This window comes from Mastomys coucha, unplaced genomic scaffold (assembly GCF_008632895.1).
Source record: "Mastomys coucha isolate ucsf_1 unplaced genomic scaffold, UCSF_Mcou_1 pScaffold12, whole genome shotgun sequence".
Classification (NCBI taxonomy): Eukaryota; Metazoa; Chordata; class Mammalia; order Rodentia; family Muridae; genus Mastomys; species Mastomys coucha.
Window position 1 is genome coordinate 56669846 of NW_022196894.1, and position 12377 is coordinate 56682222.

Consider the following 12377-nt stretch of genomic DNA (forward strand, 5'->3'; position numbering starts at 1 on the left):
GGAAGGGCAAGCCAGCCTAAATATAGCTATCTCCTGAGAGGCTCTGACAGTACCTGACTAACACAGTTTGAATTTTTATATGCAGATTTTTTTCATCACAATTCACTTCAGAACCATTGCTATAATTTTTACTGCCTAGATATACATTATTCTCTAAAAACAGTGATTCTTGTAACAGAGCCATCCAGTTCTCACAAGAATGGCCTTCATAAAATTCATTTATTTTCAACAGCCATGCGGCTGGGTGAGCTCAGTAGCGTGATGTCCTGCAGGAACTGGACGTCTGTGTCTGCAACTGAGCGGTTGGTGTTCAGCTGCTTGTGTACCACGAACCTAGAAGTGAAGTGGTTCAGTGTGTAGAAACTGATAGTACCTGCTCTCCTTCACGGTGAAGTGCAGCAGGACTGAGCTAGACAGCCCTTGCTGGTTCTTGGAGACGATGTATTCCTTCATGGCCAATGAATGGGTAGTCACCAGTCTTGAAGAGTGGATCTGCAAACCAGGCGATCTCAAACTGGAGGAAGCGCTCGGCTGCCTTCCAGTGTGAATCAACGTAGGGGTTGGCAGGTTCTGCCCAATCGGAATGTAAGGACAGAGACACAGCCCCATGCTGGACCGGCCTATACTGCCTATCATTAGAGGTGCCAGACCTTGGCATGGGTAATCATCAGGTTTGGGCTGCACAGTGAGGATGGGTAAACTGTAGGGAGGAGACTGTAAACTCCGGCTGTGAAAGACAAAGTCACCCAGGTAAATCAAGTGTGGCTCCTGGTGTATCTCAACCTGTCAGATCGGAAGAGCTCGCCTCACTAAGCCTCCCACTAGAAGATAAATGGTAACTTTGCCCTTCTGTAATCAGGATGTTCTGTTGGTAATATGGGAGAAAGGACCTTCTTTATCCTCCTAGCCCTTCCATTCTCCAGGAAGACCGGGAAATAACAGGAAGGAACCACTCACAGGGAAGGAAGACGACTTTGAGAAAAGCCTAATAAGCCATTTTCCAGCTCACTTGACCTAAAAGTCCAGGCTATATAACATGTCACAGTTCAAATGCATCAGGAAATTGGCTCAGTGCCCTCAGTTGAAGGCAATATGGAAGGACGCATTCTAAGCCCTGTTATAAGCTGATGACACAGGTGAAATGAGGTCGTAAAGGAGTCACAGAGCAGCACATGCATTCAGAGGAGGCCGGCTTACAGACCGTCCCTGAAAGTGGCTGAGGAATGGGGATGATAGCCCAGAGTCATGGTGCATGCCTATAATCTCAAGAGGCTGAGGCAGGAGGACGACTCTGAGTTTGAGGCCAGCCTGGGCTGTACAGCAGATACCCCATCTCCTAAACAATTCAAAAATAAAATGGAGGAAGAAGACCCAAGAACATCACATTTCTGTGCAGTGTCTCTTCCGCCGTGTGTCTGAGAGCGCAGCACTCGCTGCAAGGGAAGACTATGGAATGCTCTCTTTATGCGAGGAGCTTCGGTTACGAGGGGAAAGAGTGACCTAAACCCAAATCCTGAGGATTTATTGCCATTTTGATCTCCCTGGCTTTCCACCTTGGAGAGTCCTGGCCTTTTCTTACTTTTCCTTCCCTTTTTCTTTCTCCCTCTTTTTGGGGTAGGGGCTAGGGGTAAGTGGCGACAGCCCAGGCTATCCCTAAACCTAGTAAGTACCTGAGGATGACCTGGAACTCCTGCTTCTCTTTTCCTTCATCCCAAGCACTGGGGTTATAGGTATATACCACTAACCCCACCTAATGCAGCACCGGGGCTCAAACCCAGGCCCCCTGCGTACTAGGCAGGCGCTGTACCAACTAAAGTACAACCTCAGCCCCACATTTTCCTCTTTGAGTTTGGGCTACACAACCAAACAGGGATGGTCCTGTGTCTCTCACTTCCCAGTTGCAGTCTAAGGACCAGAGAGTCACTCTGGGAAGACAGAGTCTCAACCGGAAACCACTGTACAAAGGGAAGGTGACTTGGATTTAGTTCCAGACAGCCAGGGGTACACAGAGAAACCCTGTGTCAAAAAAATAAAACCAAAAATAAGATAAAGTAGAATGAAACAAAAGACGTAAGAAAAACACTTCTAAATTCAAGATTAATTAGAGCAAGGAAAAATTCCTTCCGTGTGCTAAAGCGCTTTCGACACCTGTGAGTGAATTTAAATGCACCTGGAAAACTAATAATTAACCTTTGGTAAATATTTTCCCTCTAATTGTTTTTTCATGTGTCATCTTTCACAGTCTAATTACAAAGCCATATTACTGCTCTGTTACCATCTGCCAACCAGCAATCTAGAGCATTAAACTCAGAGCATTGGTCACATGTAAAAAAAATTTCGTTTATTTTCACTATCACCCAGAACATACATCATTCTTCTTACTTAAAATGTATAACTTTCTGTGAAGACTACAGATACATTAATAAGCTTAATTAGCCTCACTAAAATGAGAAACATAACTAATAATGTTACATAGTCAAAAATGCTTTGGTCTTTGTGTATACATGTTATTAACTATTACATTAACTGCATCTTTAGTCAATCCAAATGTCTTAGTTGATTGACACAGTGAGACTTTACTTCTCTGCCTCAAGTATAATAAAAACATTTCTCACTAGAAAAAAATCTAACTACACTTGATATTCATCGTATCCACTGGCACAACCATATCCACCAGAAATGGTGAGAGTCATGAAAGCAGCATAGCTGCTTGACACAGCTCCTGCAAAGCTAAGCTGAATGCTACAGTCTCTGTCCTTCTGTCTCTGCCTGTTGGGTTTTGGTCTGTGCATGGTGCATTCTTTGGGACTTCCTGCAGTATGTTTCATTTTATGTCTTTTCCTCAGAAGGGTATGTCTCAGAAATATTCTTGGGGTGTCTGCTCCTGAACAAACTCAAAAAGTATAATTGGTACAGGGTAAAAGGAGACAACTGGCAAACTCTGACCGGCCAGGAGAAAAAGACTCAAGGCCTCTTTTGATTACAGCTTAGAATCCTCTGAAAATGTAGTTTAAAGATAAGGGACCATACGGAATACATCCCTGGAGGAACAGAGCTCAGTAATTAAGACATATTGACTAAAATAAAATTTTTCATACTTTATAGCATAGATGATGAAACATACGGTAAAAGGACATAGGTATCAGTATTTGGTATTATGTAAAGACCAGTTCAGATATTTCCTATTTGTGCTTTAAAACTACAAACATTGGAAGCCTAACATCAGTCACATAATTCCATATAATGAACGTGCTTGCTTAGGAGAAGGAATTCTTTAGATTCTTTAAGTTGTAGTTATAGGACTGATAATAAAAGTAAAACTGTTCTGTTTGTATTTGGTAATTATAACTGAACTTGTAACCCTGGATGTATAATGAGAAATCAGTCACATAATCTGTTCTTCTTGGATAATCATTCGTCTGTCTCTATGCTGTGAAACCAGTATAAATAAAGAAGCACTGGGTTGCTTGTCATTCAGAGCTGCAAAAGCAGTCAGAGTGCTCCTGAGGCTGGGACAGCCCTTGTCAGTGCACTTCGTTCTATTTATTCAAGCCAGCTCCACACATGACTTCCTTCAATGCCTTAGTCTCATATGAGTCAAGCTTACTGGAGAAGGAGCACAATGTTGGGTGTCATGAATCATCATAATCATAACACCAATCTCAGTTAAGCAACAATAGTTTAATTTTTATTAGATATTTTCTTTATTTACATGTCATATGATATCTCCTTTCCCAGTTTCCCCTCTAAAAAAAGAAAAAATAAAATAAAATAAACAAAACAACCACAAAAAAACTCTTTTCCCTACCCGTTCCCTTCTTCCCCCTCCCCCTGCTCACCAACCCACCCTCTCCCACTTCCTGGACCTGGCATTACTCTACACTGGGGCATAGAACCTTCACAGGACCAAAGGTCTCTCATCCCATTGATGACCTACTTGGCCATCCTCTGCTACATATGCTGCTGGAGCCGTTAGCCCCACAATGTGTACTCTTTGGTTGGTGGTTTAGTCCCTGGGAGCTCTGAGGGTACTAGTTAGTTCATATTGTTGTTCCTCCTAAGGGGCTGCAAACCCTTCAGCTCCTTGGGTCCTTTCTCTAGCTCCTTCATTGGGAACCCTGTGCTCAGTCCAATGGATGGCTGTGAGCCTCTACTTCTGTATTAGTCAGATACTGTCAGAGCCTCTCAGGAAACAGCTATATCAGGCTCCTGTCAGCCAGTACTTGTTGGCATCCATAATAGTATCTGGATTTGATGATTGAATATGGGAAGGATTCCTAGTTGGAGCAGTCTCCGGATTGTCCTTCCTTTAGTCTCTGCTCCATAGTTTGTCTCTGCAACTCCATCCATGGGTATTTTGATCACCCTTTTAAGAAAGAAAAAAGTATCCATACTTTGGTCCTCCTTCTTCTTGAGTTTTTTGTGGTTTGTGGTTTGTACTTTGTGTATTTCCAACCTTCTGGGCTAATATCCACTTATTAGAGAGTACATATCATGTGTATTCTTTTGTGATTGGGCTACCTCACTCAGGATGATATTCTCCAGATCCATCCATTTCCCTAAGAATTTCATAAATTCATTGTTTTTAATAGCTGAGTAGTACTCCATTGTGCAGATGTACCACATTTTCTGTATCCATTCCTCTGTTGAGGGACATCTGGGTTCTTTCCAGCTTCTGGCTATTATAAATAAGGTTGCTATGAACATAGTGGAGCATGTGTCCTTATTACATGTTGGAGCATCTTCTAGATATATGCCCAGGAGTGGTATAGCTGGGTCCTCTGGTAGTACTTTGTTCAGTTTCCTGAGGAACAGCCTAACTGATTTCCAGAGTGGTTGCACCAGTTTGCAATCCCACCAGGAATGAAGGAGTGTCCCTCTTTCTCCACAATCTCGCCAGCATCTGCTGTCACCTGAGGTTTTGATCTTAGCCATTCTGACTGGTGTGAGGTGGAATCTTAAAAATCTTATATCTGATAGAGGGCTAATATCCAATATATACAAAGAAGTCAAGAAGGTAGACTCCAGAGAACCAAATAACTCTATGAAAAAATGGGGTACAAAGCTAAACAAAGAATTCTCAACTGAGGAATACTGAATGGCTGAGAAGCACCTAAAGAAATGTTCAACATCCTTCCAGAGATTCTACCTCACACCAATCAGAAAATGAAATTATCAACCCAAATTGTTAGCATTGATTGTCTGGATGAAGGTAAGAGACTAGAACAAAAGAAAAGAGAAGAAAAAAATCAAAGTACTATCTAATTTATTATATGAGTAAAATATGTATAAGTGTGTATAAATATACATATTCTTGTAAATAATATGATTTGTAAATTTTGTGTGTATGCATATATGTAAATGTTTATATGTTTATGGGTATACCTATTTGTTAATGTGTGTGATCACATCATTGTGTATTCACGTGGAAGCTGAAAATCCATCTCAAAAGCCTTTGGATTCTCCACCATGGTTTTGGTTGGTTGGTTGGTTGGTTGGTTGGTTGGGTCCTTCCATTTATACTCTTTGGTTGGTGGCTTAATCCCTTGGAGCTATGGAGGGTCAGATTGGTTGATATTATAGTTCTTCCTATAGGGTTGCAAACCCCTTCAATTCCTTCAGTTCTTTCTCTAACTCCTCCATTGGGTACCCTGTAATCATTCCAATGGTTGGCTGCAAGCATCCTCTTCTGTATTTGTCAGGTTCTAGAACAGCCTCTCAAGAGACAGCGATATCAGGCTTCTGTCAGCAAGCACTGCTTAGCATCCACAATAGTGTCTGGGTTTGATGTCTGTATATGGGATGAATCCCCAGGTGAGGCAGTCTCTAGATGGCCTTCCCTTCAGTCTCTGCTCCATACTTTGTCTCCATATTTGCTCCTTTGAGTATTTTGTTCCCCCTTCTAAAAAGGAATGAAGCATCAACACTTTGGCCTTTCTTCTTCTTTAGCTGCATGTGGTCTGTGAGTTGTATATTGGGTATTCCAAGCTTTGGGGCTAATATCCACTTATCAGTGAGTGCATACCATGTGTGTTCTTTTGTGACTGGACTAACACACTCAGGATAATACTTTCTAATTCCATCCATTTGCCTAAGAATTTCATGAAGTCATTGTTTTTAATAGCTGAGTAGTACTCCATTCTGTCAATGTTCCACATTTTCTGTATCCATTCCTCTGCTGTAGGACATCTGGGTTCTTTCCAGTTTCTGGCTATTATAAATGTGGCTGCTATGAACATAGTGGAGTATGCATCCTTCTTATATGTTAGAACATCTTTTGGGTATATATGCCCAGGAGTGGTATAGCTGGGTCCTCAGATAGTACTATGTCCAATATTCTGAGAAACTTCCAGAGTGATTTCCAGAGTGGTTGTACCAGTTTCCAATCCCACCAATAATGGAGGAGTGTTCCTCTTTCTCCATATTCTTGCCATAATCGGCTGTGACCTGAGTTTTTGATTTTAGCCATTCTGACTGGTGTGAGGTAGAATCTCAAAGTAGTTTTAATTTGCACTTACCTGATGACTAAGGATGTTGACCATTTCTTTAGGTACTTCTTGGCCATTCAATATTCTTCAGATGACAATTCTTTGTCTAGCTCTGTATCCCATTTTTAATAGGGTTATTTGGTTCTCTAGAGTCTAACTTCTTGAGTTCTTTGTATATTTGAGTTCGTTATCATTTTGTCCTATTGACAGTGTCCTTTACAGAAGCTTTGCAATTTTATGAGGACCCATTTGTTTATTGTTGATCTTAGAGCATAAGCCATTGGTGTTCTGTTTAGGAATTTTTTCTCTGTGGCCATGTTTCAACGCTCTTCCCCACTTTCTTTTCTATTAGTTTCAGTGTATCTGGTTTGATGTGGAGGTCCCTGATCCACTTGGACTTGAGCTTTGTACAAGGAGATAGGAATGGATCGATTTGCATTCTTCTGCATGCTAACCAGCAGTTGAGCCAGCACCATTTGTTGGAAATGCTGTCTTTTTTTCCACTGGATGGTTTTAGCTCATTTGTCAAAGATCAAATGACCATAGGTGTGTGGGTTCATTTCTGGGTCTTCAATTCTGTTCCATTGATCTACCTGCCTGTCACTGTACCAATACCATGCAGTTTTTATCACAATTGCTCTGTAGTACAGCTTAAGGTCAGGGATTGTGATTCCACCAGAGGTTCCTTTATTGTTGAGAATAGTTTTGGCTATCCTAGGTTTTTTGCTATTCCATATGAATTTGCAAATTGCTCTTTCTAAGTCTGTGAAGAATTGAGTCAGAATTTTGATGGGGATTGCAATGAATCTGTAGATTGCCTTCAGTAAGATGGCTATTTTTACTATATTAATCCTGCCAATCCACGAGCATGGGAGATCTTTCCATCTTCTGAGATCTTCTTTAATTTCCTTTGTCAGAGACTTGAAGTTCTTGTCATACAGATCTTTTACTTGCTTAGTTAGAGTCACACCAAGGTATTTTATATTAATTGTGACTATTGTGAAAGGTGTTGTTTCCCTAATTTCTTTCTCAGCTTGTTTATTCTTTGAGTAGAGGAAGGATACTGATTTGTTTCTTCCTGACCAAGACATGAATTTCCTTTGATTTAAATAAAGATGTAAATCCTGTCTGCTAATGTATTAGCAACATAGTAAAGGTCTTTTGCCTCTGCATGGACTACCATGGTTATTAAATGCTTGCAGTCATGAAGTCTTTGTGTAATGTTTTTACTGAACATGAGAGTTCACATTTTACTACCTTCATTTCTTTATTTCATCCTATATGAACTATGTCATCTCATAGCTTCAATGATTAAATACACAGGCAGTATAATAAGGTATTCTGAAAAAGAAGGAAAACATACTCAGAAAATATTTTACCATTATATTGTTCTAATTTTCCTACTGTATAAAATAGTTAACATGCTTAATATCCTATATCAACAACTATGAAGAAATTAAATGTTATCATAAAGAGATAAATACAAAATAAATATAATGTATACTATAGTATATAATATTCAGAATAATTTATTATTTCAGGGAGTCAATTCTACTGCTAAAGACCCTCCAAACCCTTAAAGACTATAGTATAGCATAGCTATTGCTTGTGCAAAATTTTTCCTTATTACCCTCATGTTTAAGAAGAAATTTTTAATTTCTTTTATTTTTGAACTTATAATATATTTATATCATTTATTCCTTTTTTCATTCCTCCAAACCATCCCATATACCCGTTATAACTCTTTTGCAAATTTATGGCCACTTTTTTTTATTAATTTTTGATACATGCATATATATATATTTGTAAACCTAACCTACCCAATCTGTATTAAGTTACTTGTATGTGTTTTGCCATGGATAACCATTTGGTTTTGGAAAAGTAATTGATGTACTCTACCCTGAAAAATGACTATTTCTCCCTCTCAGCATTCCTTAGTTTTTTGTATGTAGGTCTTTGTGTAGAGTTGAGGCCTCATGGTCTTTCCCTGCCCACTTTGTCATCTCTATTGTGGTCCTTGTTCAGCTCATGCTTAGGCAGTCATGTTGGTGAGATAATTTTTATTCTATTAAATCTACTAATGGAAACAAGAAAGACATGAAATCTCTACAGTGAAAGTCACATGTGAGTTCCTCCCAAGTGGCCTGAGCCTCAGAATCCTGGCTAGGGGATGTGAGAGAATAAAGAGAAGACAGACACAGAGACACATGTACAAGGAGGAGGTGATCTGATGCTCTCTAACCCCCCTCAACGCAGAACCTCAGCATGTTTACTAGGGACAACACACGGGGAAGGGTTAACCTCTGTAGGAGGTCTCTGCATGTGAATATGCTTAGGCTGTAAACATTCAGGAGGGAAAATGCTTAGCTGATAGACATTGAGCATAATAGTTCTCATAATAATAAGGACTCATATTCAGCCTCCTGAGGAAACGTTTGCCATTCTTCTTGAGCATGGCCCATGTAATAATAGCCTTGCCAATTTCTTGGAGTCCTCAGAAGGTGGTGCCCATATCAAAATACAGTTACTCAGGATTTCACTCCCTTGGGGGTTTTTTGCTCCCTATAAATGTCCTGTAAGACACAAAGACGAAGTTTGATTGTTGTTGTTGTTGTTGTTAGAAGAAAATCATAAGCAAACATAGAGTATCCATTCAGTCCACTTTGAATCAGGACAGCTCAACATTAAAGAAATTAAACCAACTGCCTCTCATGAGAGTGTTAAATAAGAAACATAGACTACTGTATAAGGAACTAGAAATTCTTGTTGGCCCATATAAAAGACACACATTCCAGGTATTTTAATTACAAGTGGTAAGCCTAGATTGGGCTGGTTTTGGAGCTATTTTAACTTATTACCCAGCCATATGTTTCTTGTACTTGCTGTTTCTCAAGCCCATGTAATAATGATCTATCTTCTCTTGTGGAAGCTTCTTCCTCCCTTGGTGTCCTCTCTTCCTCCCAGCTCTATCTGAAACCCCCAGCCAGGTAACTGAAAACCTGCCTACTTCTATATACCGCCCAATCATATGCTTTAGCCTTTTACTGACCAATTAACTTGGGTAGCAAGGTTACATAGCATCACTTACCATATATAAGGATCTCCTCATCCCTGGGGATCTTCTCTTCCCTGGGATCTTCTCACCGTGGGCAACCAGATCTTGGGGACCAGTACTTAGCATTTGTATTTATAGCAGCACCAGACCAACCTAGTACAAATAACACAATTTTGTCTTTTGGGAATGCCTCAACTTCTTAAAATTTTAGCAGAGAATGGACTTAGAGGAAATATAAATATCTCAAAATGTTTTGAAAAGCTATGTGGGAACATCCTAGTTTATAAGATAGATCTGTTTAATTGGAGTCATACTACACAGGGGATTATGGTCCTCCTAGAAGCCATAGGTTCCCAACTAAAAAACCTAATGCTAGATATCGGGTATAACCACTCAATTTATTATTGAGAGGATACTCCTGAGTCTACAAAGCAAAATAAGTTATTTTGGTTGTCAACAAGATCTTGATGAAATGACCCAATCTCTGAAGGTACAGTAATCATGGCAATATTGAACAGGAAGATTCCTCCTTGCCTACTTGCTCACAAATTACTGAAAAATGTTATGCAGGCTGATAGGAAAAGGTCATTAATAATCTAAGCCAGCTATGGATACTGTGAGATTCAGTAATGACCAGCATGGCAAGATATACTCATGGGTGTATAAGAGGAATGAATGTCATAAGGAAAACCAAACATTTCCAGATTTTAAGGAGTCCAGTCCTCAGGAATAAACATATGTATTACAAGTCTGTTCAAAATTTTATGATTAAAACATCAAGAGGTCACAAAGGTGAACTTAATATTATTTTGGTAAATGAGCATTATATTAAAATGACCTCTAAACTTGTATAATTCTATCCAAATATCAGGTCTCATTGGAGAAGTTTGTATAGTATATGGTTATTAAAGCAGAAACATGCAACTTGTCAGAGTACAGAGAATAAACATCAGAGGAGTACTCAGCTATAAGCAGGACATTTATATCAAACCTTCTCATTAAGACTCAGAGAAATAGTGAAAAGATTGTAAGAGCCAATTTTTAGAAAGACTAAAGAGAAACAGTGTCTTTTGGGTACAAGAAGGCTGCCAAATTCATGATCTCAGAGTAGCTGTGGTTGCCTTCACACAACCCAAACAAAATCGAGCCAATCAACATTCTAGCACACAGGAGGGAGATTTTCATGAGGTACCCCTACCCCTAAATGAGGATATATGGACATATGATAGCTTTTGGGTAAAGTCATGTGTCTCCTGGTAGATTGGTCACACTCTAGTTATTAAAATCTAGACAATAGTCTACGCTCATAAGTATATGAACTATAAAGTTTGGAGTCAGTCAATTAGCAAAACATTTTAAAGGCTGGGGAGATGGTTCAACAGGTAAAAGCACTGACTGCTCTTCCAAAGGTCCTGCAACCGCATGGTGGCTCACAACAACCCATGATGAGATCTGATGCCCTCTTCTGCTGTGTCTGAAGTCAGCTACAGTGTACTTATGTATAATAATAAATAAATCTTTGAGCCAGAGCAAGCAGGGCCTGAGCAAGCCGAGTTGATCAGAGTGAGCAGGGCCAACTGGAGAGAGTGAGGGTAACCAGAGCGAGGAGAGGTCCTAAAAATTCAATTCCCAACAACCACATGAAGTCTCACAACCATTTGTACAGCTACAGTGTATTCACATACATAAAATAAATAAATAAATCTTAAAACACAATTTAAAAGACACAAAGTTGCATGGGTAATATTGAGAGTATGGAATTGCAAGGGATTAAGAGGAGTAGAGGTATCATTAAAGTACATTACATGAAATTCTCAAAGAAATAGTAAAGATGCTCATTTTTAATAAATACCAATTTACCTTGCTAATGTTATTACGTGTCACCCTTTCTGCTAAATAATAAGTTATTTACCCATCTGTGACTTGTGGGTGATGTCAGACAGTGCTGTGGTTTACATGTCCAACAAGAGGGAAAGTTATCCTCCATTCTGTAAATGCAATAAGACTATAAAATGGTCTCCTAATGCTAGGCACAGTCTAAAACAAAATCATAATATTACAAAATATCGAGTATCAGGGCAAGCATAGCCTGAAGTCAACACTCCCTTCTGAGCGTCTTGGGAGACACATGACTTGCCTTTCTCTTCTTTGTCTTCAAGGTGCCGGGCCCCAATAACATACTAATCTGCTCTGAAGTGTCAATCATTTTCTAAAATCAGTATTTAATTAAAAATTGAATGGTCCTCATCCTACCCTCCCATTGTCTATCGATGACATCACCTTCTACCCAGCTTCTTCTCACTTTGTTTCTAATTTAGAAGAGTGAATTGCATGTACTTATCCTATAAACTGTTATTTTTGGAATTTATAGTGTGGAATGGCTGAACTTTGTTACCTAAATATATATTTTAAATGGCCCTAAGAATTATGGTTGGTGCTGAGCTCTTCAGAATTTCTAAAGCATTTTATGAACTATTGCTTTTACCTCTCTGATGTCTATTGAAACTATTTCTCAAATTTTTAGAAGTTTCTGTCTTCTCCTTGTATGGTAAAGTAAATTTTTAATGATCTGTGTTTGTGTGTGTGTTCTCCATATTTCTCTAGGGAAGTTCTATGCATTTGGGGCCAGTGTCATTTTATCAAAATGACAAACCACTGAGGTCACCACTGTTCTCACATGTGTGGCTGTGTCTCCACCTGAACATTAACATAGCTTCAATAGCTCTGATCAGAAAGACCAGGATCTGTAATTCCATAAAACCATCCCTTTCTCCATCCTGAAATTCAGGAAAAAAAATCTATATTCTGTTTTTTCCCATGGAAGCTTGTTGAGT